We start from the raw sequence: 27,468 nt of genomic DNA, 5'->3' as shown, positions 1-27,468 counted from the left end.
AACTCTCTTCAACCCATATAAAATCGCTGTGATAAGAACTCAACCATTTTCTAGCTGTTTATTTTTTAATAGCTGAATCTAGGTGACCTCAAGACTTTCAAGACCATAGATTATGTCTCTCTCATGCAGTGTTTCTCAATCTTGGTATAGTTGACGTGTGGGGCTGGAAAATTCTTTGCTGAGTGGGGACTGTCTCGTGCATTGTAGGATATTTAGCAGCATCTCTGGTTTCTACCATTAGATGCCAATAGCATTCCTCTCTCCCCGTTTGTGACAACAAAATGCCTCTAAACTTTCCAGATGCCTCCTGGTGGGTGTGGGGTAGGGAGGGAAAAATCAACCCAGTTGAGAACCACTGCTCTAAATTCAAGAAAGGAAGACTTGTAATCTACAACTTTCAGCCTACAACTTTCAATCTAATTCTCATTGGCTGGCCATGGTTATCCGGAGGACTATGCTGAGGAAGATTCGGAGGGCTCAGCTACAAAGAATGTCTTATCTTGGTCAATTAGCAAGGTCTTCGATAGCTTTGGGAAGAGTGGGGAGAGGGCTATTTTGGGGCTTCCTGGAGAAACACAACCAGTAGGATTTGTGTGTATGCATATACATAATATCTATATCTACCATCTAGATGTATAGACATGATGTAAATATAATCTAGGTATATAAAGAAGCAGATTAACTTTAAGGAATTAGATCATATGATTTAGGAGCTTACAAGTCCAAAATCTGCAGGGTGGGTTGGGGACCCATGGAAGAGTTGGAGTCTAAGTCCAGACACTATCTATTGTTGGCAGAATTCCTTCTTGTTCACGAAGGTCAGTCTTTGTTCAGTTAAGGCCTTCAACTGATTGGATGAGCCCCACCCATGTAATGGAGGTTAATCTGCTTTACTCAAAGTCTACTGATTTAAATGTTAATCTCATCTGACATAAACTTCACAGAAACATCTAGAATAATGTTTGACCAAATATCTGGGTACCATGGCCCAACCTGTTTAACAGATAAAATTTACCATCATGGGTACTTACTACTTTTCCTAGTGAAAACACTTTGGACTGGACATTTGATTGTATCATTCTTCACCTGCATGGCTGGTCAACACCAGCTGTATCCACTGGGTGGGTCCTAGAGGAGAGAAATCTGCCTGTGCATTCCCAGGGTAGCACAAGGTGCCTCTGGTGCTTTAGTCTGATCACCATGTCTGACCCAAGGGAAGAAATCAGAAGATGGCAGTGAATGGTAATACAGAAATTAGAAGAGAAGAGAAGGAATATCAGCTAGAAACAAGGAAGTAAATGTGCCCCAGGCTGGATGTTGGAGATAGATTTTTTTAAATGGAAAGAAAAAATATCCTGTAACAGATGAACTTCACTGATAGGAGCTTGAGTACAAGAAGCCAGAAACAAAAGCTATATACTAGAATATTCCATTTTCTATACAAAAAGACAAAAACAAAAACCAGGCAGAATCTATGATATTAGATTCAAGATGGCAGCTGTCCAGGTGGGCTTTTGGGATGCCAGTGCCCTCTTTTCTTGAGCTCAGTGCTGGATACTTGAGTGGATTCTGTTTGGAAAACTCACTGAGTTATATTTATTCTGTACACACGTATCTGTATATATATTATATATGAATAAAAATGTAATTTAAAAGGCACAAGTAGTGAAGAAATAAGTGGAGATAGAAGAAGGGAAGAGGAGAGAAGGATGGAGCCATAAACAAGGACTATAAGGTAAAATCACTGACAAGACACAGTTTTATCTACCTTACAACATTTTAAAACTGATTATGCTAACATTATAGACATTATTTTTTTAATCTGAGAGAGAGAGAGTGTGGGGGAGAGGGGCAGAGGGAGGGAGAGAGAGAATATTAAGCAGGCTCCATGTTCAGCACAGAGATCAAATTAGGGCTTGATCTCAAGACCCGGGGATCATGACATGAGCCAAAACCAAGAGTCAGATAGGTGTTCAATCAACTGAGTCACCCAGATGCCCCCAGACTTACTAGTTTTAATTAAGGAAATAAGGAGACCTTTAAAAAGACTGACAATATCTATTTTTGACAACTGATTAGGTAATAGGATCAAAGGACCCAGGAGATCCTGAACTACAAAAGTCATGGCTTTCAAAGCCATTAGCAAACCAAAGGCCCATTCTATGACAGGTGAATAAAGGTCCCACAAAATTCCAGAAGAACTCAGCTAAGCTACATAGATTTCCTCGTAGGTGGCAAAGTGAAATACCTCACGAGCAGAAGTATTATGTTAGCAGGAATAAAAAGTGTGCTAGGCTCTTCACCAATACTCTTCAGAATGATAATCTCTGTTCCCCACCCCTGGGGTTGACCAGATGACCTCAAAGGTCTTTTCTCTTCCTCATGTTCTATAATTTCTACATTCATCACATTGTGTGAAATATCCACTCAAATCATTACTATAGTAAGTACACTTTTATAACTTAGTACTTTTCTTCCATCCTTAGCTTCTCCTTTAACAAGGAAAACAGAGACTTCAGTGCTCATAAGCAAATCACTGTTTTGTTTGGTCTGAAGTCAGATGGGAGGCCTCCAAGGAAAACTCCCTTTTAGCATTTTCCAATTAGAAAGTGCTGCACACTGTACTAAGAAACCATGTTCTTTCCCACTTTCCATTTAGTTTTATTGCCATTATTTATCTGAGAGGATCATGTTTCAAGAAAGATTTTTCCCTAACCAAGGAAAAATGCATTTCTTCATAAAGACAAAAAAGTCCAGCAAATCCAGATACAGTAGGATGTCTGTCATTTTCAAGGCATGACATTTGTTTAAGGACTTTTGAATCAGAGGATATTAAGAACAGTGGTAGCTTATAAAAGCAGCTTGCTGCATAAGCACCTATTTGGAAAGGCTTTTTAAAAGTGCATTATTTACCCACCGGAGCTGTCACGTTACCACGTTTACTCGAGGGAAGGCAAGTTTTCTTTCTTTCTTTCTTTTTTGTAATCTGGCCCACGCTTCTCTTAAAACAGGCTATTGACCGGAATCAATGCAGAGTGGTCTAAAAGACATAGGATGGCCAGGCCTCGCTCGTACCTAAATAAATTTTCATCCCAAGGTCATGCCTCCCATCAGTATTTTTGAGTGGCTTCTATGGAGTGTGAATTGTTAGAGGCCCAAAGTACAGATATGAAACAGTTTTGGGGATGGGAAGCCACTCCATAAAGCCCCTTAAATTCATCACGTTTCCCTCTAACGTTTAAAGAAACAAAAGCACATTTTACATGTCCCACGTGATACATTTTTATTAGTAAAGCTACTTGTAATAGCAATTTTGTTTATGTGACTGCTTGATCATCTAATTGAAGCAAAATTGAATGTGAAATATAATCGATGTGTCCTCTTTTTTCTTTCCCAGTTGGGCAGACTGACATTGTAGTCTGTGATTTGCTCCTCTGTCAGAAGTGTCCAGAAAAGTGTCGAGAGGACTCAGATACAACTTTGGGCCCTGTTCCTTAGCAGATGCACCAGTTACTTACTAGGGCATGATAAGCATAATCATGGTTAGGCTGCTGTAAGTCATAAGCCCCCGACCTCAGTGGCTTCACACCACAGACACTTATTTCTTACTCAAGCCAAATCCACCATGACTTTGGGAACCTCTTCAAGGCAACTGTCCTCCATGTAGGAACCTGAAAGTCTGGACTGCCACCATCTTGGGGCTTGATCATGTCAACTCAAGACTTTTTTCCACAGCTACGGTAACAGGCAAACAGAGAGACCTAGCACTATGCTGATAACCCACTGAGCAGAATTAGCCACATGAGTCCAACCAAATGGAAATGGTAAGAAAGTAGAATTGCCATGTGCCTGGAAAGACAGGAGGGCCAGACAAAGAAGAATCCCCAGAAGTTTTACCTCAGTGGGAAAAAGGAAACAATCTGATATTTCACCTTTTGGGTAGGAAAGGGTGTGTGTGTGTGTGTGTGTGTGTGTGTGTGTGTGTGTGCGCGCGCGCGCGCGTAAAAGAGAGAGAGTGCTGTGTGACAGTGATAGCTATTTTTCTGTTCTGAAAATGAATTTTAAGTGGTCTTGCACCTAGATAATGTATAAATGGTTGACCATGAAGATGTGTGGGCAGTGTAACTAAAACATAGATAGTAGCTAAATCAGATTCTTACTATTTTGGTTGATTGATAGCATAGGCTTATAAAGGTATTTAAAACTAAAACTTTTTAAATGAAAAAAAACCCCACTTTATATAGGGAGGGAAAAATCACATCTGGGAAGGCTCTTCTATGCAGTTATACCACTGGTTCTCAAACAAGGGCAATTTGCCCCCCAGGGAACTTTTGCCAATGTCTGAAGACAATATTTGTTTTCACAAGTGGTGGTGGGAGTTGTTATTGGCATTGAGTGGGTGCAGGCTGAGGATTTTGCTAAACATCCCAAAATTCACAGAAGAACCCTAAGGGCAGAGAATCATCTGACCCAAAACACCAACAGTGTTAAGACTGAGAACACTTAACCATAAGTTCAAGGCTGTGAACTTTGTTGTCTCATTGAATGTTCTTCCTGATTTAAGTTTTCTCCACTTAAAACAGATAACTTACGTTCATCTCTCATATGTTTAAAGGTTGATAAACAAGTAATTACAGACATTGAATGACTATGGGTCCCACAGAGATGGAATTGCCATACACCGAAATCATCATCCACACTGAGAGGTATCTGGTGATGTCACTGACTCATTCAACCGACCTGTAGACATTCCTGAGCACCTGTCATTCTCCAGGCACTGTGTTAGGCACTGGCTCTGTGGAAATGAGCAAAATGCAGCAACCACACCCAGGGACCAAGGCAGAAGCAAATACATAAACAGTCTGACCACGTTTGGTGGATATTGTGGGGTAGGTTTCTCCCAGGAGCTGCCATCACTTTGCTTAGGCTTGTGAGTGGGTCTGTGTGTATGATGTGCACACACACATACATTGAAAAACAACAAGTGCTGTTTGAATGAAAGAATGGGGGACCAGGTAGATCCCAACCTGAGGAGGTGAGGAGCCACTTACAGGCAGAGACGTGCACAGGGCAGGGAGAAGAGGCAGATCGTGAGGAATGACGACACTTGCAGGTGGAATGGACTCAGGCTATAGCCTCATGGAAGAGGGGGGCAAAGTAAGGAAGAAGGGAATGACTTTCAAAAATTTAAGATCTTAAAATATTGAGATTCAGAGAGGATAGACAGGGCTGAGAAGGATCACACCAGGCTCTGACAAAAGGCGCGACCTACCCAGAGTTAGATTATAGGTCTTAGTTCTAATAAGGCTCAGGAATTCAAGGACACTGTAACTGGCTTCAGACTAGAGTCTCTAATGTCTCTCTACCCTCTCCAATGCCACTAAGTGAAGAGCAGAAACTTGAATCTAGCTTTGTAACACCCAAGGATGTCGCTTCCGATGAGGAAAAGATCACTGAAATCTACTTTAACTCGAGCACCAAATCTGTCATAAAAACATTAGGAAGTTGTGTGTGTGTGTGTGTGTGTGTGTGTGTGTGTGAAATTTACTAGACACAGTATTTTGCTGTGATAACCACACCCCAAATGGGTGAAGCAAAAACCATCACATTTTTTTTTGTTACTGAGATATAATTCGTATAGCAGAAATTCACTCTATTAAAGTATCAAGGTCGGCGATTTTTAGTATATCTTCAAAGCTCTGCGCCCATCTCAGCTATCTAATTCCAAAGTATTTTTATTGCAGGAAGAAACCCCATACCTGTTAGAATCACACCCCATTCTCTCTCCCCACACCTAGCCCCTGATGATCATTTAAAATCTATTTTCTGTCTCTATGGATTTGCCTATTTTGGACATTTCATGTAGATGGAATGATACACTGTGTGGTCCTTTGGAATTGGCTTTTTTTACTTGGCATGACATTCTCCAGCTTCATCCATGCTGTAGTATATGTCAGCACTTCCTTTCCTTTATTGTCAAATAATATTTCTTTGCATGGACATATCACTGTTATGGACTGAGTATTCCACCCCGCATTCACATGGTAAAGTGCTAACTCCCCGGTACATTAGAACATAATCGTATTTGGAGATAGAGTCTTTAAAGAGATAATAGAGTTAAAAGGAGATCTTTGTGTTGAGCCTTAATCCAACATGAATGGTGTCCCTAGAAAAAGAGGAGATCTGGACATAGACATGTGCATGTATGGAACAAAGACCATGTGAGGACACAGTGACAAGGTGGCCATCTGTAAGCCAAGGAGAAAGGCCTCAGAAAAAAACCCCGAATCTGCCAACACCTTGGTCTTGGACCCCTGGCTTCCAGAACTGTGAGAAAATAAATTTCTGTTGTTTAAGCCACTGAGTTTGTGGAATGTTGTTATGACAGCCCTAGCAAACCTGAACAACCACATTTTGTTAATCCATTCTTCAACGGATGGACTTTTGGGGATCAGATGCTTTTTTCTGGCACATTCCATCTGGCTCTGACATGCCAGGCCCATTTCGAGTGTGTCTTGAGGACTTTGGTAGCCACCTCCATCGAGCCAGTCTGTGGGAGCTCATTGGGTGTAAGTCGGAGTGGCTGACTGGTTTCTAATCTTGCTTTCCAGGATGAAGGTTCACAGACACAAAGATTGCATGTTATGAGGATGCGGACTGTGATTTCAGGGACCTGGAAAAATCCCATCTGCACAAAAGTATTTCTGTCACTGCTTTGGCGAGGTGCTACCAACATTCTTGTCTAGTTATATTTACTCCAAAGGAAGGTTCTGATAGAAACTCCATGAAAATATATGTTATCACCTGCAACAAAACTGTACTGAGTGAGCACTGGTCTCTCCCCAGCACAGATTACAGTCAAGTCAATTGCCATGTGGGAAAGCTTGCCAATCTGGGCCCACTAGGGTACAGACAGAGAATGAATTGATCTTGGGGGAAGTTATGGTACATGGAGGTGGGCCCAGGAAAAATGAAAGGGCACAGGAGGCTCTGCATGGATGAGGGCAACCAGGTCAGCCCAGACCAGCCAGGAATGCAGAGCAAGAAATTGCAAAACACTGCACAACTCCCACCTATAGCTTTATAACTTGCTTTTGTGCATTTACTTAACAGCGTCTACATGGATGCAAGAATATAGCCATATATGAACATGAATACTGAAGTACATTATGCTCACTCCCAATTTAAAGGGAAATTGAGGATGGGGGTACCTGGGGGGCTCAGTTGGTTGGGTGTCTGACTCTTGATTTGGGCTCAGGTCATGATCCCAGGGTGGTGGGATCGAGCCCCATGTTGGGTTTCTCGCTGAGCACGGAGCCTGCTTAAGATTCTCTCTCTCTCTTCCTTTCTCTCTCTCTCTCTCAATCTGTGTGTCTCTCTCTCCCTCTATCTCTCTCCCACACTTGCATGCTCTCCCTCCCTCTCTCTTTCTTTCAAAAAATAAAATAAAATGAATAAAGAGAGATAAGGGACAAAAAGGCATTTTTCCAGATTGTGATGGAATGTTCTCTTGTCTTCTCGAGGTAAAAACCATGTTCCCCAGGCTTGACCAGGGATGATGACTGCTGCCTACTTTCCTTCTATTGTTAAATTTCTTTCCTTAGGAAACTCCCCCAGGCAGCTGAGTGATGGAAAAAGGGAAGGGTTTCTATCTGGATGTGAAGCTCTTTGCCTATTGGTACACCAATCTGGGCTTGGCGTCATAAGGAAGGTGAAAGGTGGTGGGTGACACGTAAGGTGACCCATCGCACTGTGAACACTTTTCGTGTGAGGTGGAAACCACACATGTACAACTGATATTGTGCTTTTACCCCCGTCATGCTTTTATGGGATCTGGGATACTCAGGGCTGTTTGTGTAATTGCTTCTTGTAAATGAGCTCCTACTCTGCAACACTTTACAGTAAACCACTTTCCTTTGCCATCTGGTATCCAGTTGTTTTAACCGGGTTTCCAGGATTTGTGTCAGTCATTTACAAGAACCTTTTTAACCTTCACAAAATGAAATAATTGAAGTCTATCCTTTCCACTTCGCATTTGCCTGAGACAGGATTTGAAATCAAGGAATGGAGAGGCTGAAGGATGGGATGAGATTAAAACAAAAGGGCTCAGCTCTTCTCCCTCTGAGTTGGCCAGAAATGTCTGCCTTTGAGGTGAGGGTGCCCAAGGCTGGAATGGGCTAATCTGTATGAAAAAATCTCTTGAGATGATGAAATGGAGAGGTTGGTGAGCTGGGAAAAGGAATGCCCTTCCCTTGACCTGGTCTAGATATCCTCTCTTGGTATAAATTGGTGTCTTTCTGCTCCTGCATCTCCATTACTCACTTTCTTCCCCTCCAGCTTAAACCATGGATTCCCTGCCCCACCCAGTGGGAGAGGGAAAGGAAGAGAAATCTGAATGTATGCATCATGCTGCTTCTCAGCAATTCCTTTCCACCAAATAGGGTAGGTGAAGGGCGCCAGAGCCCTGGGCAAGATGGGTGCACATTACCTACATTCTCCAAGCAGCCAGAATACAAAACACTTTGGTTGCAGGTAAGACTATAGTTCAAAGTGCTTGGCTCTTGGATTCCCTGGCCAACTTGTGTCTTCCCCATTTCTAATCCTAATCACAGTAGATGCAGAAAGGCCTCCAGAGGCCTGCATAAATGGAAGCTTTGATTAAAAATAAAGTTGCCACCTTTTCCTGAGAAAGGCTTTTCCGAAGGTGCCTGTGGCTTAACATCTTCATCCCACAATGACCTGCTGGCCCCTTGAGCAGTAACAGATTCATTTCTGACTCAAACAAACAACAGTTTGGATGGGCTATTCTGATTATTTTCTCTTTAATAATTCTCATAGCCCCCAAATAACTTAACCTGAAAGCTATTTTTTAAAAACCATAACCTAAAGTCATGAGAGTTTTGAATGTGTACTTCTCTGCCTGGCTTTCACTTTCTGACTTCTGATTGTTGAGAACTCAGGGTTTTGGGGGGAAGGAAGCATGGGACACATTTAGGAGAAAAAGCTCAATCTAATAAAACCAGATCCTTATAAAAATTTTTTTAATGTTTTTATTTATTTCTAGGAGAGAGAGAGACAGCATGAGCAGGAGAGGGTCAGAGAGAGAGGGAGTCACAGACTGAAACAGGCTCCAGGCTCTGAGCTGGCAGTCAGCACAGAGCCCGACGCGGGGCCCGAACCCACGAACCGTGAGATCATGACCTAGGCGAAAGTCAGACGCTTAACCGACTAAGCCACCCAGGCGCCCCTAAAACCAGATCCTTAAAGCCCATCTCACGCAGGGGATGTATCCAAAAGAAACAAATACCCAACTGCAGGAGAAATGACCAGTAATGCAGTTCACTCTGCCCTTGTTTGGGAAATTGAGGATTATCATCATGTTGTTCAACAGCTCTTCCTGGGCATGCACACACTCATGTCTCTACAGCCCCACTCCCTGTCACATTGGCTTCCTTACTGCCTTCTCCCTGGTTTGGGTTCACTGACCTCTACCCTCCCTCTTCACCGCCTCTGTGGTTTTCCCCACTGAGGTTCTTCCCACCTTCCCACCTCAAACTGCAGACAGCTTGGTGAGCTCTGCCGTGTCCCCCTCCCCACTTCCCATGACTGGGATCATGGTGAGAGAGAGAGAGATCTGGTGGCTGGGCCAAAGATCCAGGATCTCCCTCCTTAAGAGAATGGGGTAGGGTTAGTGATGCAGATACTTGTAGGGGAATATTCTCAGACTCAGTGGAGGCAAGCAGCACCTGCCCACTCAGAGGGCAACGCAGCCCGGTATACTGTTTTCAGGGTATTTGTGGTCATGTCCTTACATATCCAAGTCTTCAGGTCATGGCTGCTGGTACATAGTGACTTGATGGGTCCCTTGTTAAATGCATTGCAATAGGTGAGAGATGAGAATGGACTTCCTAGAAAATCTGTGTTTTCAATTTCCTTCTTCAGTGTACTCATTTTATTGGCTTCTTTAAGCCACACAAAGGGCTGGGGTGCCTGGGTGGCTCAGCTGGTTAAGCATCAGACTTCAGCTCAGGACATAATCTCATGGTTTGTGAGTTCAAGTTCCGCATCGGGCTCTGTGCTGACAGCTCAGAGCCTGGAGCCTGCTTCGGATTCTGTGTCTCCCTCTCTCTTTACCCTTCCCCTGCTTTTATTCTGTCTCTCTCTCTGTCTCAAGAACAAATAAACATTAAGAAAGTTTTTTTAAACCACACACAAAAATATATCTTTGTACCCAAAGAGAAACCTCAAGATGCAAAATGTTGATAGGTGTGAGTAAGAGTTTGAATTATGTTGTTTTCTGTTAACATAATTGAGCAATACATCACTTGTAATGTTTCCTAAACTGGTAAGTAGAGATTGGTTCTTCACTTGGAACCCGTGGCCATCCATGCGTGGGGTCCTCCTGAGGGTTAAACCCGCAAGATTTTATTCTAAGGAAACCATCGGGTTCATTGAGGAAGTGGGTCCTATAATCGAAGCCAACATGGAGGAGATCCACGCAGGAGGACTGTGTCCCCTAGGGAGTCTGAGGTTCAAGCCAATGGTCTCTGCCATGGTTATTCAATTTCACCCAGGGGAGTTTCTGAACGTTCAGCCTGGTCTGTGATGTTTGTTGGCACTGGAGGTCTGGAGAAAGAGTATGTAGCTTTCATCTGCCCACCCGAGGAGGCCTGAAGGACCGCTGCACCCAAAAGCTTCATTCATTCTCAGCTTGATTTACATCCTCCGAAGGTGGCATCGGAGAAAACCAGCATTAGCAGCGCTGATGGCAAAGGCTGGTTTAGAAAAACTGTTCTGTTTAAGGAGCATTGGAACTCGACAGCATATTCACCTGGCACTTCCCCTACGTGTGATGTCTTTATTCAGTCGGGCACCAAGTATGCCATAGGCACCCGCTTATCTGAGGAAAGGTTTCCTGTGGGGGAGTTTGGTGGTTCCCCTGCTGGGCACCTTCCTGTGTTTGCCTGGGTGCAATTCCCCTTTAAGGAGGGAATAGATCCATCATGAATCGGAGCCTGTGCTGAAGCCGCTGTCCAGTGTAAGCAGAGCAGGCCTGGATTTTTACTGCTTGGTTCTCCAAGTCAACGTTTTGCTGAGAAATATTAAGTGTAACCAAATATTACAGGGAACACACTGTTCCTGCTATATTTCCAGGGCATCTGATCAATGGGAAAAATGAGAAGTAGAAATAAACAGAAAGGACAGAGAACTGAGCAGGCAATTGGGCTCAGAGGAAAACTGAGTAAAGCAGAGGAAATGATTTTCAGAGTAAATACAGATAACCGGGGGCGGGGTTGAGGGGGAGGAGGCTGTTGCTACACAGAGAAGAAATGTCTGACTGTCCTGCTCTGGGGCCAGGTTAAGCCAGGGAGTGTGGTGGGGGCCATGTTGAGCACTTTCCTCTAGGGCTGAGGATTTTCCTCAGTAAGTCCAGCTGTCAGAGGCCATGCCAGGAACGAGCAAGATGCAATGCAGTCAGGCAAGGAGGTTGGACGTCCCGGAGAAAACAACCCAGCAGACTGGGAGCTGATGAACTGCAGCCAGCAGGCCCGGCAGCCCTGGGGCCCTGCGGGGTTCCGCTCTGAGGAAAACACGGGGTTCATGGAGGAAGTGGAACCTATCATTGAGGCGAATATGGAGAAGATCCACACAAGAGAATTCGGACCCCTTGGGCACTCAGACCTTTAGGCCAATGGTCTCCACCTCGGGATCATCCTCTGCATCAGCTCCTGGAACTCTCAGAATAGTATGTGATGTAGGCTGCCTGTGGAAGTCATGGCGCCTCCTCTGTAGGACTCTAGGTCTTCGTCATGGGCCATCTGCGCATTGCAGGGTGTTGAGCAGCAAGCATCTTCAGCCTCTAATCACCAGATGCCAGGAGCACCTCCCCGCGAAACTGTGACAAGCCAAAGAAACCTTCAGACATTGCCAAACAGCTTCTGAGGGCCACAGACACTCCACAGTTGAGTGCTGCTTGCTGTCGTTGAAGAGGTATGACCTAGAGAGTCTTTGTGGCGTGTCTGAGATTGCGTAAGACCTATGCAAAGCCAGATCTGGAACCTGGGGGCTGCAGAGCTTTGCAGGCAACCCCCCGCCTCTTCTATGACTGCAGCCTCTATGAATCAGAGGAGCATGTAGAGCTCGGTCCCGCATTCCAGCTTGGGCGCCACACTTGAACTTAGGGTCTACGTGAGCACAGCTGCACCCCCTGATTTCGTTGTCTCAGTGTCTTCATCTGTAGAACAGCTTTGAGGAGAACAACCCACCTCATGGGATGTCGGGCGAGTCCAACAAGGTGGGCCAAGCCAAGTGTGCAGTACAGACTTGCTGCAGGCCCCGTGCTCACAATGGCTGGTCTGTGTCTTCCCTACAATCCTCTGCATGGTTTTTTTTGTTTTTTTTGTTTTCAACATTTATTTATTTTTGAGAGATGGAGACAGAGCACAAACGGGGAAGGGGCAGAGGGAGAGGGAGACACAGAATCCAAAGCAGGCTCCGAGTTGTCAGCACAGAGCTCGATGGGAGGCTCCCACCCACGAACTGTGAGAAACTGGACCTGAGCCAAAGCAGGATGCTTAACCGACTGAGCCCCCCCAGGCACCCTCCACTGCATGATCTAAAAAACTGCTTTTAGTTTTCTTTGCGTCGGTGGTCGCTTCTCCCTAGAATACCCTTCTGCCAACCTCTTCGCCTGACTATCTCCTTCCTGTCCATTGAAACACAGTTTAAATTTCATCTCCGCAAAGAAGGTTATGGGTCTCCATGCTATGTCCCCAGAGTAGCCGCCCACGCACTGGATTCACCATATTAAATGTGTTGAAATGTATGTCTCTGTATCTGTTTTTCTAACCAGACCTTCTATAAGCAAGTAGGTCAATGAACCTGTATAATTAATGTAGACACCCCATGGCCCTCAGAGAATGGTGTAGGAATAGGATTGTGAGGTAAGAATAGGAATGGTGGGTAGTCTGTGAGCTGGGAACAGCCTTATGAGGAGAAATGGCCGAGATGTCAGAGAGCAAGGAGGGAGCCTACAGGGTGACTGGAGCTAACTTGGAAGGCTTGGGTGCCATGCGTTTCCCCTTCCAGGGGCCTCACATGAGAATTTTGTACTCAGTTTACCAGTCGATGGAAAGCTTTCCTCTGCGTTTGGGAGGGTGTGGTTGGGATGGCTTGATCAAAACAGTGAGGTGAGAAGATTAAACTGGCAGTAATGTGCAGTATAAATCGGACTAGACAAGGTCTGGAGGCAAGAAAAGATTAGTTAACAACTTAAGTAACTTCAGGAGAAAGGTCATGGGGGCCACAAGTATAAACACAGCTGTAAAGCATCTTCCAGTTAGTGTTCCTGTTAAGAGAATGGTAACAAATGATGGATCACTGATTGTTTCCGGAGTTGAAAGATAAGAAGAGCCCTCAGAAGTGGGATGACTATTTTGGTGTGTGAGAAACTTGTTCTGTCAGGGAGGATTATTGCAGAGGGCGGTGGAATGTCAAAGAAAGTTCTGGAATCTTCTCTGGAGGTCTTTAAACAATAGATATGGCCCTTCCCAGTCAGGGGTGGTTAAGTGCCCTGAATGAAGTCAGGGAATGTAGCCAATGCAGAGGGGGAATGAGAAGACTGGTAGAGATTGGGCACAAGTTCCTTAGTCTTTATTCTGGAAATTGGAATCCTTTCTCAGATTTGAATTAGAAATCCCAAATAATGGCTCTGACCTGTTAGATCTTATCTTTAGGTAGAAACTTGAACATAGCAACCACTGTAAGGGAAATATTTGAGGACTAGGTGGAGAAGCCAGACTCAACTGCTGAACAAAGGATTCTGGAACTAAAGCACCTTGAAGACTTGGGAGAGAAGAAGGTTTAAATACCAGCTTGTACAGATCCCTGAAGCTCTGAGACTAGTACCCATCCTAGAGATAAGGGTCCATCTTGCCGCCTCCTCAACCCCATGCAGAAAGTCTAGCTCAGGATGGAAGTCGAGTCTCTTCAGTCATGGCTACAACTTCATCTTTGAGTCTCATAATAATATTTGTAAAATCAAAGAATAAAATCAAAGTCCCCTTACCTGGTCTGGTGTAGGCAGCCTGGGTCCAAGCCTGGGATCAGAGCCTTCTGTGGGTAGCTGGCTGCTGCTCGGAAAGGACAGAGGGGCCTCCGTTCCAGTCGTGGCCTCTGACATCCTCATAGATTAAGGAGAGCTGGTAAGTAGCTAAAGAGAGAAAACAAAAGCAGATCTCAACCCCAAAGTCAATGCTTACCATGTTCTCCTCTCCGAGCGCAGCTGTGGTCTGGCCAGCCAGGAGCCTTGTGTGATCTCAGCGGAGTCTGGCAGGAGAAAGCAAATGAGTTGCTGGCCTGGGCTAGGCCCTTTGCCCTCACCTGGGCTTCCAGAAAGGGAGCCGGTGTCCTGAATTATTCATGCCTCCTTAAGTAAAGGGCTGCAGAAAATAGGAGGAACCCCCTCCCCTCCCACCACCAAGAGGAACAAAGGAGGAAGGAAGCACTTCTTCCAGGGATGGTAGCACATTTAAACAAAAATGGTGGTAGAAGAATTGAGTCAGGGGCAGCCTACACATGGAGCCTCCTTTCCAGCTTCCCTGACGACAGGCCTCTCATTTTACTTCTAAAATTAAGACTGTGATAATGAGCTAGAAGTTACCACAAAGTAAGACACCCTGAGTTAACACAAAAATAGATCTGATGCTAATATTTGCAAGACAAATACATTAAAAAAAAAACTTTAAGAGAGAAAAGAGAAAAGAAAGATTAAGGAAAGGAACCGCCCATGGCTTCCTTATCTGACCTGATTAAAGGAGCAAAGGAAGGAGGTCCTTTGTCAGGATCCCTGCGGAATAGAATGAAGGGTAGAGGACATGGGAAAGATGAACACAGGGGTAGAGAGAAAATGATATGGCTGGTAAGTGATGGTGGGTGACAGGTCGGATGGGTTGATCATATTTATCCTTACATTTTCACTTGGTTTATGCCAAATGGCTGTCGGGCCAGGGTAGGCAGTGGAAATGTAACACAGCCAACCCAGGGACCCTGAGGATTGCCTATCAGTGGGCTCCCTAACTGCAAAGTAACCTGCCACCAAGGGGATCCTCCCTCCATGTGGCTCCTCAGGAGGCTCCATGCTCATATGAGTCTGTGCACATTGGACCAATGTGCCCAGAGAGCCTACTGTGTGCCGGGCTCCTGCTGTCCTGCCAGTAAAATGAATAAACCATGTTTAAGGAGTTCACAGTTGTGTCATAGGAGCAATTGAGAATATATGACTGTTGGCTTAAGCATCTCCATTTACTTTGAGTAACGGGAGTTAATTGAACACATTTCGCACTTCCCCACAGCCCTTACCAAGCCTTTGGAGGTTTCAGACCATTGTTGCTGCCAAATGCATCCCATCAGGGACAGTTACTATGTGTAAAAGAATAGTTTTGTATCCTCTCCATAGAGTTGGTTAGGAGATGACACTCAAAGAAGTGGGCTTATGCAAATAAAAAGAAGATGTTAAATGCAGAGCAAGATCTACCTCCAAAAGGACACAATCATTTGATCCTTCAACAAATATTACTGTGCACTCACATCTAAGATACCAGACGAGGTGCTAACTCTGAAATAAGGTATGAGAAGATGTTGAAGAGGCACCCAGGTCGTCCAGTACTTTCAAAACCAAGATGGAAGATCAAACTACAAAAATCAGAATACAACGTAGCATGTTGAACACCACACGTGTGAGTGGGACAGATAATTTGTGCTGGGATGTTTCCAAGCAATAAAGGGTGAGTTCAGCGAGGGGCAAGATAAATATGAGGTCTTGAGAGGTCGGTAAAATTTCCAAAGCAAGAATGGCAGAGAAGCCATCCTGAGAGGAGGAAGGAAAGCAAGGGTGGGGACAGGAAGCAGAGAGGGGAGAAGCCTGAGCAGCCTTGGAAATAAGATGTCCCATTTGGCTGTCACACAGCACGTGTCCTCAGCTGTCCGTGCCCCTGCTCCAAGGGTGGTCCAACCAGCACCTTCATTCACCTCTTCTTTCTGGTTGCTGCTGGAGGTTCTTACTGGATCTCCTGCTTCTACTTTCACTGCCTGCTCCCCACCCCAACCCAGTCTCCACAGAGTGCCCTTCTTCAAACAGAGCGGCCTCATTTAAACATAACTTAGATCATGTCGCATGCCCCTAAAAAAGAGGTTCACATACTTCTCAAAATCCTGGCATACGTCTCTCTCCCACCTGCTGACCCTGTGCTTTTCTCAATGGGTTTCTTTCTGCTCTTTACAGTGACCACGCTTCTGCCCCCATCAAAATTTTCAGACTCAATTTACCAAGAATGGGCTATCCCTGATCCTTTGAATGCTGGGTTTCTTCTCATTTATCCATCCACCAATTACTTATTCAGTGTTCTTCTGTACCACCCCTGGGACAGATTCTGAGGCTACAGATTCAGGGAGTTTCTGGAATGCCACCTCCTCAGAGAAACCTTTGGCTACTCTCCATGAAGCAGATGCATCCTTGCCCTTCCCAACATGTTTGTTTCCTTCATGACATTTCTCACCAGCATAATTGTTGGGTGCATTTAGTTGTTTGTTTTTTTGTTGTCTTCCCTGGTAGAAAGTGAGCTCAATAAAGACAGGCATTATGTCTTATTTTTGTCCTCTGCATCTACCAGAGCATTGGGCACATCAACATCCCTTCATAGATAGGTGTTTAGTGAATGGATGGGTAATGAGACATGAAGCCTGGAGATGTTGATTAGGACCATATTTCGGAGAGCTCTACCTTAGGGAAAACCTCATCTATAGTCATTTATGTGCTGAGCTCTCTCTATGTGCCTCTGGACACAGATGGGAATAAGACAGAGAAGAGACCTGGTATCTTGGGGCTTATGTGTTGTCCTGTAGAAATTTCTGTGATGACAGAAGAGCTCTATATATGCTCTGTCCCATATGTTAGCCATTAGCTACATATGGCTCTCGAGCTCTTGAACTGTGACAGGTGGGGCTGAGGAACTGAACCTTCTATTTCATTTAGTTTTAGTTAATTTAAATTTAAATTGCCATGTGCCGCTAGCTGGTAGTCACCATATTGGATAGTAGAATTCAAGGTGACCACAAAGCTACCTGATTAGATGTCACTCTGTGTCTTGCATTTAAAAAATGGTGTAAGTCTTAGTTTTACTAAGTCTTACTTTGCCTTGTTACTAACTCTTCTTTGTCTTATTATTAATATTATACTGTATTATATTATATTATAAATAGTATAAGTAATAGTTTTACACTGGATTAAGTCCAAGTCTTTTGAACAAATGGCAACTTTTTTGAGGCTTTTCTTCTGACATGCCCCCTCTCCCTCAACCGCTTTAGCCAGTGAACTACTCTCTCAGGTGGCATCTGGACATAGCAGGTAGCCTACGGGTCCTCATGGCAGTGGTGGGGTGAGGGCATCATACCTGAATATGGGTTATTCTCTTCTCTGGCTCTTCTTGAGTCTTCAGAAATGTCCTTATCTTACTGGGTCATGAGCAGCCCTGATGACACTAATCACTGGGGTCCACAGTTGACAAAGCCCAAAAATAGACAAGACACGTGCCCTTTCTTGGAATCCCCCGGAAGTCACTGGCTCTTCAGACCTGCTGCTCCTCATTCCCACCACCGTGCCCTTGACTTGGAGTGTCCCCCTTTGCAGACTCACCCACAGCCACTGCCATAACATGGTAGCCTCTCCTGAAATACTCACAGCGAACAGAAGGTACATAATGCAAGAACCAAGGAACGTGGGTCCTCTGTTTACCCCAGGCCTTTAAACTTAAATTTCCATGACTCTTCTGCTAACCATCCTGCATTTACTCCTGCACAAACTTATGATCAACACAGGCCTCTAGATGACACAGGTTAGTTTATACCTGAGCAAGTTCCCACTTACAATATGGTGAATTCAAACCACCATATATTCCTGCAAAAGTCCAGAATCTCAGGCTTTCCCTTCAGAGAGTCCTCTATGCTCTTCTACTTTTGGGAAACTTGTGAGTTTCCTCACAATACTCACAAGTATTGAACTGCTTGGCCAAGGGTAGGATGTCTGCAGAGACCATTTCACACAGGGCTTGACAACTCTCATGGCCATGGGTAGGCCTTGTCTCTCTGCTGGAAGCCACACAGAATCCACACAGCCCATTCCCAGTAGGCGGGCCTCCCTGGCTGTGACAGCATGCCTGTGTGGCCTTCCTGCTCGGTCCTGTGACATGGCCATGCTATAGGTTTTGGCTTCATGGAACAATTAAAAACTTAAAAAGACAATATTCAAATAAGATTTGTGAGTTGACTTGCTTATAATCATCTATTAATGACTCTTACAGGTCTTATGAACTCCAAAGAAAGCAGGAATGGCTTTTCTGTAACACATGTTTATAAACTCCAGTGCCTGAAGGAAGAAAGGATGAGGAGTGGTCCACACAGCCAAAGGCACACAGGGTTATCTTCTTCGGAGTCTCGTGTCACTAAAGGACGAGAGGCCAAGTGCATTGGTCAGAGAGGTAGAAGAGGCTGGGGCCCACAGGGATAATTCCAGGATGAAGGGAACTCGATCAGGAGCATTAGAGGGTGGAGGTTCTATAAGAAAGCCAGGCAGGGGGCCACATCAACACATGTCCTGTCATCCTAGGATCATCATCTCAGACTGGGAAACACCCCAGATTCCAACTAATCTACCCTTCACGCACTTAGACGCTTGCTTCTCTGAGTCATCTGGGTAGATAAGATAACAAAATACCCTCCTAGGGAGTCAGCAGCAGATGTTGCCAACATTGTTGCTTCTGCTAAATTTCAAAATGTTGAGGGGTGGGCCACCAGAAAATTGGCATTGCAAAGGCCCTCCAGTGGTGCTACTCTTCCTGATGTCTTCGCTTCTTTCATTCCATCACCCCTTCCCCAACACTGTGCAGTGAGTGCTCGCTCCTAACTGTATCCCAAGCACAGGGCCCCCGGCAGGGCCTTCAGCGTGAAGCTCAAGACCCCAGTCCTGCCTCATGCTGCCCCATCTCCTGGGATGTTACCCTCCTGGGACCACTCTTGCCCCTGGGATGCACCCAGGCCTCTAGGCTCTGAGAAGGAGTGCATAAATGAGCTGGACCAGCTCTGATTTTCTCATATTCCTTCTCATTGATGTGCTGCTGCTGCTTATGATGCTCCCAGCTGTGCTCCTCTGGGGTCCTGCTTGGCTCAGAAATAATCCCTCTGACCCAACTTTTAGCAGCTCAAGGTAATGCAAAGGACATGAACAAACCAACAGTTATTTATTTCTTACACCATGCTAGAACCTCCCAGGTAAGAAAAGTGGAGTGCACCTTTCTTAATTTTCCAAAAACTTTGGAAGCAGTGGATTTCTGTGGTTACAGTTAGGCTCTCAAGTCATGGAAATCAGGAACCATACCCAACTTCATCCACTTGGCTCCCTCATCTGTAGAGTAGCAATGATAATATCTCCATCCTGAGGTTCTGGGGCGAACACACACGCCTTGGCATAGTGCTAACAGATGGACGTTGTGACTAGCTTGCTGACAAGCTAACCCCTCTTGGCACCCCCAGGGCTATCTGAAGGATGTAAAAGGTACAGCCCAAGAATCTTTTTCTTTACCATGCTTTTTCATGAGGTTTTCAGAAAAGAAGCTGAAAACAGCAAATACAAAATGGACAGCCCACAAATGGAAATATGATTGCTGACATTTTCCAAACCACTAGATTCCACTCCCATGGCTGCTCTTCCAACTGTCCCTAGTTGCTGAATTGGTGAGGACATTTGGGTGCAACCTTCTCAATGGTTTCTGTAGTGTGAGATATGTCTTTCCCTAGCCTCCATCACGGCCAATACCTTTAGACCTTCTGAAAGCCCTACTCATTTTGGTCATGTCCTGATTTCCTGATTTTTAAAATATATTTTTCATGTTTATTTTTTTATTGAGAGAGAGAGTGCAAGTAGGAGAGGGGCATAGAGATAGAGGAAGAGAGAGAATCCCAAGCAGGCTCTGCCCTGTCAGCGCAGAGCCCAATGCAGGGCTCCATCTCACAAACTGTGAGTTCATGACCTGAGTCAAAATCAAGAGTCAGATGCCTAACCAACTGAGCCACCCAGGCACCCTCTAATTTCCTGATTTTATTCACATCCACCTCTCCTACTGCCAGCCTCGGCCCAAGAGAAGGTAGAAACCCTTAGTCATGTTTGGGAGATGCTATTCTCATATATTCTTTCACTCAGGGTCACCTCCTTTCTCATCTCCCTCTACATTTCAGAGGTAGTTCTGGAAAAATGAATGCCCTCAGAATATCTCTTCCTCATCGGTTTGTGGTTCTTCTTTTCTCTGGTGTTGCTTCTGTCATCCTTGCTTGTGATAAGCTAAGATTACTCTGTCATATTTTCTAACTCATGGCAGCCATATTATCCTTCCTATCATCCTCAGTTATCTGACTCCAGAAATTCAGTGGAAATTACTTAATGAAAATGACGGTTAGTTTATGTCCCTGTAAAGGGAGTGTTGAGTGTCTTGGGAATCAACAGCTCATACTCTTCTGAGAGATAAACATCTTCTGTTGATTGGCCCCAAATGTGGCAAAGCAATTCAGCCAAGGAGCTGGAGGAGATTTCGACTGAGAGCTACAGCATGAAATCATTTGAACAGGAGTTCCAGAGTAAACCCAGGGGATGCCTGCATGCCGGAGCTTAAAACATGGCATAGTTGAGCATTAAGGCAGCTCCAGCGCATTGCAAACACTCAGTGTGATTCCTATTACCTAGAAGTAATGAGAAGGGTGTCTAACAAATTGTTCTTGCCTAAGTGTCAAGGCCAGCAGGAAATTGCCAACATCTCAGCCAGTCTGCCTCGTGCCTGAGTAAGTTTAACAACATGTAACTAAAATTTAATGAGAGACAATGGAGTGATAAATTTTGCCTCATCAACTTAGAGTTATTATGTCTTAATAATTAAGATCAAATTACAAGGGACAAAAATTTTAAGTATAGTCCTAATTATTATAGATAACTAAAAAGAAGACTCTTTTGTTAAATGTACATTTTTTAGTGGGGGGGGGAAGAAGTTGTAAAAAATAATGGATTAATCACACAATAGAATGTGAAGCATTGGTCCTGCCAATATTAATCTGAGAGAGTTACTAAGAGTCCTGCCTGATCTTTCTTGGGTACGTCATCAGGCGTCCTCTACCTTTTATGAGAACTGACCAGTGTTGTGCTGAGTACCCTTCTTCCCTTTAGCCACAGCTGATTGGACCAGGATGTAAATTTGGCCCAAGGTAGGCCCTTCAACCTCTCTGAGAGCACCTCCAGGACTAACCCAAGGCAGCTGGCTCTGGACTAGGTACAAGGAGAAGAGCAGTCAGTGTGTAGACAGAAAGAAATGAAGAGTATGCAGAAATGTGAGTCCTTGCACTGCTGGAGAGATGAAAGGAGTGACTTGTGTTGATGGCTTTATAGTTTATGGTTTCTGTCTATTATGAAACCTGACTCTACCTCCTTCCTGGGATTCTTGGGATTATTTCCATGTGCTTCCAATTATATTGCCCGAATCTTTGGCCATTTGAGTGAGCTTCTGTACCTTCAGAAAAAAGATTGAGCAGGAAATGTTCCTTTAAGATTCCCCCTTTAATGTCTGTATTAGTTATGGTATTACTTGCTATGCTAAAAACAATACCTAGCATCTCAGGGATTTCACATGATAAAAATATATTCCTTGCTCATACAATAGATGTAGATGAATATAATAGATGAATGACCTTCTAGTTGGTCATATGGGGACCCAGGCCCCTTCCATCTTGTGGCTCATTCCTTTGGGGGTCTCCTGATCCTCTTTAGGATTTTTGCTTCCAGCTGGCAGACTAAGAAGGAGAGAGTTGGGGAGAATCATGGAGAAGTTGTTGTGGTCAGGCCTACAAGTAGCTTGTACATGTTTTCCAGAAACCAGTCACATGGTCACACCCAGCCACATAGGAGGAAGAAAATGGAATATTTTAGATACAGTGAAAAGAATAATAATTAGAAAACAACACAAATAATAATAAGTATAGTAGCTATGGATTTTCAAGAATGTACATTTGCTGGGCACTGTGTATAGTAGCTTTTAACCTACTTTTATCATAGCAACAAAGGTTCAGAGTAGTTAAGTTATTGGCCCAAAGCAGGCATCTCTATGTGACTGGTAGTCAGAATTCAGAGCCCAAGGCCATCATCACTGAACAGGACCAAACTCAAAAGTTAACTATATTTGGGTGGTGGGGGGGGAAGAAGCCCAGGCTAGGTTCCTCGGGGATAGGAGACTATGTGGAAAAGGGAGCCTTCCTGACAGCCAGAGCCAACCACCAGGAATGTGAACGAGGTAACATTGGACCACCAGACTCCACCAGGCTCTCAGTGGACTACTGCCACAGGGCGGAGCCCAGAGGACACAGGTCGAAGAACTTGTCAGCTGAGTCGTGCTCAAACAGCCAACATACAGAATCATGAGCCACTAAATAGTTGTTCTTTTCAGTCTTTAATATATACATACACACACACACACACACACACACACATATGTAATATATCATACATATATGTTCATTATTTTATTATAGTATTTTATTATATTTATAAAATATAACATTACATATTAGTAACATATATACTAATAGTAGTATATAGTATTATATGATATAGTACTATATAGTATATATGTAATATAAGTAATATGTAAATATATATAATAAATTGTTATGGGGCACCTGGGTGGCTCAGTCGGTTAAGCGTCCAACTTCACCTCAGGTCATGATCTCACGGTTCGTGGGTTCGAGCCCCTCGTCGGGCTCTGTGCTGATAGCCAGCTCAGAGGCTGGAGCCTGTTTCAGATTCTGTAGCTCCCTCTCTCTCTGACCCTCCCCTGTTCATGCGCTCTCTCTCTCTCTTCCTCTCTCAGAAATAAATTAAAAAAAAATAAATAAATTAAAAAAATAAATTGTTATATATATAATATTATATATCATATATCTCTTACTTCCTACATTTTACAAGCATGTATTGATCCCCCACCTCTTGAAAACATTTAGTCTAAATGTTTTGACTTGCCACATAAAATCTTTTTCACTTAAGCCCTGAGGCGCGTCTCTCTCTGGGGGCAGCCGTCCAGATCAAGACCTCTTCTTCAATCAGGCAACAGGATATCTAACCTCACCCACATATAAATGTGGATGCTTTGGCTAGAATTTTGTCACTAAAAGATCCAAGGTTGCAACAATGAGTCATGTGACCAGCTCCTAAATTTTATAGTGGGATTTTTTTAAAAAATTTTTTAATGTTTATTTTGAAGAGAGGGACACAGGATCCAAGCAGGGAAGGGTCAGAGATAGAGGGAAACACAGAATCCAAAGCAGGCTCCAGCCTCTGTCAGCACAGAACTCGATGCGGGGCTCAAACCCACAAACCGTGAGATCATGACCTGAGCCAAAGTTAGCCACTTAACCGACTGAAGCACCCAGACACCCCCCAGCTTCTAAATTTTAATACCTCATACTCTGTGGTGGGGCTACTACCTCTTCAAAAACAGAATTTACCTCAAATAAACCTGTTGTTGATCTCTAACTTAAAAACTGTGGGCGCAGGTGATGTTTTCAGACATCTATGCATTTGCTCATTTTTGAGCTAAGGAAATCATTTTCTTTGATCTTTAAAAACAGATGAAAGGAAATGATAGATTCTGGGGCTGGTAGCACAGTATACCAACAGAAAATACGGAAGCGCTAGAAAAACAAGGGATGAGGGCCACATAAAAAGGACATAATGGATTCCCAGCGGCCAAAGCTGGAACAATTTGAGGAAGAAATAAATAGCATAGAGTTGGATTATAACCCAAAGTATAAAATAAATATCCATGAGTCCATATTGATATGAAGAAATAATTAAGTAAATTTTTTAAAATGAGGAGGTAGAGACAGAACTTCCTTAGAGAATTGCAGATACTATACATAGTCACACACTCTCCCTCCAGAAGGTAGAGCTTAATCCCCACGGTGAGACTGGGCTAAACTTCATGAGTTGTTTCTAAGAAGTAGATCATGAAAAGGTGGGGAGAAGTGACTTCACAGTGGAGAAATCTGGCAAACCTCACCCTGGGGAGGTGATCAAGGTTAACATGACTATGGTAAGACATGTTGACGGCAGGTACCCTAGATATGATATTGGTGAGATGGGCACTTCATCTCTGTAATATTCTTCCCCAAGACCCATGTCCCCGGTCTAACCATGAGAAAAACATCAGACAAACCAAGTACAGAGAAGTTTTACAAAACACCTGACCAGTAGTCCTTAAAACTGTGAAGGTCATGAACAGTAGGGAATATTTGAGAAAGTAACAGACTGGAGGAGACCAAGGAAAGGTGATGACCAAATGTAATGTGAGGAGGGATCCTGGAACAGAAAGATGATGTTGGGGGCAAGACTAGTGAAATCTGAATAAAATGTAGGGTTCAGTACATAGTAATGTGTCAATGTTGGGTTCTTCATTGCACCGATATACGATGGTTTGTGAGATTTCCATTGTAGGGGAAACTGGGTGAGGGGTATATTGAAGTTCTCTGCATGATCTTTGCAACTTTTCTGTAAATCTACAGCTATTCTAAAATAAGAAGTTTATTTATTTTTTAAAAAGCATGCTCTCATGGTCATTAACAAGCAGAGTAGGCCATTTGAATGCTGTGGGATAATCTAAATTGACATAGTTTAATGGTTTTCTTCTGTCCGAACCTCCTGCTCTCAGCCTGTCACTGCATATAGTGAATGTGAATTATTCTCTGTTATTGGGCCATTTGTGCAATTGCATAACTTGAAATTATTTGCAATATCATTTTGAGAGCACTTATATTTGAGTGATCTGTGCTTGAAATTAATATTTATAGCCTCTACAAATCTTCATGCTGCATATAAAAGGATGTTGCTGGACTTTTTTTTAGATAGTTTGTCTCCTTCCAAATGAGGTGGTAAATATTTCCAGCTTTCACCTCCCATGACCTAAGAATATGTACAGAAAAAAAATGTAATTTAGAAGATAAATGAAACGTAACTTTATGTTTACTGATTACATTTTTGAACATTATGAGCCATTTCATTTAAGAACAAGAGCAACGATTATGATCTACACATTTTTTGATATTGATAAATGCTTAGTTTTAATAATTTGTAAAGCAATTCATCGATAATCTATGATCACATGGTTATGAACACAGCAAGATGAATCTCTGTTCTAGTCATCTATATTTTTCTAAAAACTTGGTCCCATATGTTGAAAGCTCATAGATTTTCAGCATTATAAATAATTTTTTTAGCTTTATACATAATTCTTGATGGACTTGTTAAATGTTATTAAGTAATTGTATTAAGTGACGGCAATGGTTTTATCTTTTTTAAAAAATATTTTTAAATATTTATTTATGAGAGAGACAGACAGAGTGTGAGTGGGGAAGGGACAGAGGGAGGAAGACACAGAACCTAAAGCAGGCTCCAGGTTCTGAGCTATCAGCACAGAGCCCAATGTGGGGCTCGAACCCATGAACTATAAGATCATGACCTGAGCTGATGTCGGACGCTTAACCAACTGAGCCACCCAGGTGCTCCTGGTTTTCTTATCTTTAATACAGGGTGTTGAAACAAAATATAAAGCTTTCATGAGTCTTGGGATTCTTCAAAGTCTGACTAGATCGATAGGATGAAGATAATAATCCATATGCCTGAATACAATCATCTCCCAGACTTCCAGATAGAAAAAGGTTTACCAATTTACCAGGATAGAATATTAAACTAAGTTTATTCTTGCATTACTCTCAGTGTAGGAGTCCGAGTTCTCAAGAGAAACAGAACTAACAAGCTATGTGTATGTATAAACAGATACATTATAAGGAATTGTCTCATGTGATTATGGATGCTGGGGAGTCCAACATCAAGATAGGCCAGCAGCCTGGAGGCTCAAGAAAGCCAGTGTTCCTGAGTTCAAAGCCAGTTTGCTATACACCTAAGAATTAGTTGAGCTCTGATTGGGACGTAGATTTATCTGTTTCCAAAGTTTACTTTATTTCTTGATGGATGAATTGCTCTCACTATCTTCTTAGTGGTCCACGTGTCCTAGATCCCAACAGTTGCCCAGAGTCTCAAACAGAATCCTTGGTTTCTTTTATTTCCCACTGACTTCCCAGGTCGGGAGTGAACTGGGGAGGTAGGAAAGGCTGCCAGCAAAAGCCTGGCCTTTACCCAGCCCAGAAGAGAACAATAATAGTCTTTGATCAAGATAATTCTCTTCCCGTAAAGAATTGCCTCCCATAAAGAATTCTCCAGTATTGGGGCCTCTGGGTGGCTCAGTCAGTTATGGGTCCAACCCTTGATTTTGGCTCAGGTCATGATCTCGTGGTTCTCCACATTGGGCTGTGAACTAACAGTGAGGAGCCTGCTAGGGATTCTCTCTCTCTGCCCCTATCGGGCTTGTCCTCTCTCTCAAAATAAATAAATAAACATAAAAAAATAATAAAATGATCACAGTGTCTCAACTGTCAAGGTTTTTCTTTGTTGCTTTATGTGTTTGTTTATGTTTCATTCAGTTCTTTGAATATTTATTGTTTTAGGCTCTCTATTAAATGCTGGCGATCCAAATTATCTTCAAATAATTTCTGATCTGCAAACGCATATAAATTATATTTGTTGGAATGGAAAATCCAGCCCTTGTCACTAGAAAAAAAATTCTGAACAAATTTTTAACCACCACCATGTTAGTTAGGATGATCATTACCAGTAGCCACACGGAACCTCCCTCCCCGAATCCCATGGGTGTAATGTAAAAAACTCATGTCCTATCGTTCAAATTACCATGGATTGCTAATAGCTGTTGTCTATCTGATGACGTAGGGATCCAGGCTCCCTTCAGCTTTCATACCAGTATCTTCCCCATATGGCTTCATGGCGGCAGAATAAGGTCTCAAAAGATGTCTGCACGCTAGTTCTCAGAATCTGTACTTGTCACCTTATACAGCAACATGGACTTAGTAGACGCAATTAAAGTTGAGATGGGAATAAGCTGGATTACCTGGGTGGATCCTTAAGAGGATTCGTTTCCCAGCTGAACCAGAGCAAGACGTGGCTACAGGAAAAGGGTCAGACACAGGTGTGAAAAGCATGTGCCCTGCCATGGTCAGCTTTAAAGATGGAGGAAGGAGACGCAAACAGGTGTCTTTTAGAAGCTGAAAAACTCAAGGAAACAGATAATCCCTTGGGAGCTCTCAAAGCAACTCAGCCCTCTCACCATCTTGATTTTAGCTCACTGAGACTTACATCAGACTTCTGACTTCCAGACCTGTAAAATAGCAAGCCCGTATTAAGATACCAACTTTGTCTCCTTTGTTACAGCAGCAGTGGGAATGTAATATAGCTTCTGAGTCTCTCGGGCAGGGAAA

At 43.5% G+C, this 27,468-nt stretch overlaps 1 long non-coding RNA gene across 1 annotated transcript; it reads left to right on the top strand.

Moving 5' to 3' along the window:
- The first annotated feature begins 14,110 nt into the window (after window positions 1-14,110).
- LOC120230022 lies at window positions 14,111-18,373 on the top strand. The gene is made up of 3 exons (XR_005527902.1): window positions 14,111-14,204; window positions 15,354-15,785; window positions 18,357-18,373. It is a non-coding gene; the product is annotated as an uncharacterized LOC120230022 (long non-coding RNA).
- The last annotated feature ends 9,095 nt before the right edge of the window (window positions 18,374-27,468 follow it).

This window comes from Hyaena hyaena, unplaced genomic scaffold (genome assembly GCF_003009895.1).
Source record: "Hyaena hyaena isolate Hyena2069 unplaced genomic scaffold, ASM300989v1 scaffold_2, whole genome shotgun sequence".
NCBI classification, from domain to species: domain Eukaryota; kingdom Metazoa; phylum Chordata; class Mammalia; order Carnivora; family Hyaenidae; genus Hyaena; species Hyaena hyaena.
The sequence above is the reverse complement of the archived record's forward strand: the minus strand, read 5'-3'. Positions and strand labels throughout refer to the sequence as shown.